The sequence below is a fragment of the Penaeus monodon genome, chromosome 29 (genome assembly GCF_015228065.2).
Source record: "Penaeus monodon isolate SGIC_2016 chromosome 29, NSTDA_Pmon_1, whole genome shotgun sequence".
Taxonomy (NCBI): Eukaryota; Metazoa; Arthropoda; class Malacostraca; order Decapoda; family Penaeidae; genus Penaeus; species Penaeus monodon.
The window spans coordinates 18,850,868-18,851,471 of NC_051414.1; positions in this window are offsets into that span (position 1 = coordinate 18,850,868).

Here is a 604-nt window from a genome sequence, read left to right on the forward strand (position 1 = left end):
AATGACGGACGTCCAGGAGAAGCAACCGACAGAGCAGAAGCAGAAGGTGTTGCGAGCGGCGAGGCGCAGCGAGTGCCAAGGCGAAGGAAGGTGCAGCTTGAACGAAACGGCAGCACTCGAGGAAAAGAAAAAAATGTTCTGGGTTAAACCTCATCCCTATAATACACAAGTGCAAGAATGTGCGTGCGATGAATTGTAATCTGCATTAACATCTGTAAACACAAACTCTACATTACGTCCACGGAGATTGAGTATGTTGAATGTAGTATTAAACTTAAGGTCACATGAAAAAATAATGGCAGAATATTGTTGTATTTTTAAAGTTGATTACAAATTTAAGAGGTCGATATAATATTCCCGCAAAGTTTAACCGGAAGTTGATGAATATTTTATCACATAACTTTTTAAGCTGGTCTGGCACTGGCCCTCATGAAGATGCGGTTTCCTAGAACGCCATGTTTCCTAACTCCTGAAATTTACAAAATTCAAAGTATTATGGAGCAACACTTTCTGACGGTATTATTATTAAAATTTGTCAGTATCGCCACATTGCGAGCCTGCAAGTATTGGAATTTCAGATTCAGATGTTTATGTATTTTGATTT